Below are 379 nucleotides of genomic sequence, written 5' to 3'. Positions count from 1 at the left end.
CGTATGAAAGACTACTGTTTGCTCTACCGACCCAGGCTAGATCACAGACGTAACAGCCAAAAAATGATGGGTTTGTTTAGGGCGTTGTAGAAAGCTACATGATATGGTCAACAACAGACTCCCGAACCCGATCCCGCTCCCCGCTCCTAGGGTTCCCCCGCCGCCGCCGCCACCGGCTCCCCCGCGCGGAGCCGCCAGCCCCTTCCCCCTCTCGTTCCCCTTCTCCTACCTCCTCCCTTTCCCGTACCCCGTGTCGCCTCCCCGAGCGAGGCGGCCGGGGGCCCTTCCCTAGCACCCGTCCAGCTCTCCCCAGCGTCCCTCCCTCCTCCCGCCGCCGTCAGCGTGCGCTGCCGGTCCACGACCGTGTGGGGCTGGCGGC

The sequence above is a fragment of the Triticum dicoccoides genome, chromosome 6B (assembly GCF_002162155.2).
Source record: "Triticum dicoccoides isolate Atlit2015 ecotype Zavitan chromosome 6B, WEW_v2.0, whole genome shotgun sequence".
NCBI lineage: Eukaryota > Viridiplantae > Streptophyta > Magnoliopsida > Poales > Poaceae > Triticum > Triticum dicoccoides.
This window is presented reverse-complemented; position numbering follows the sequence as displayed.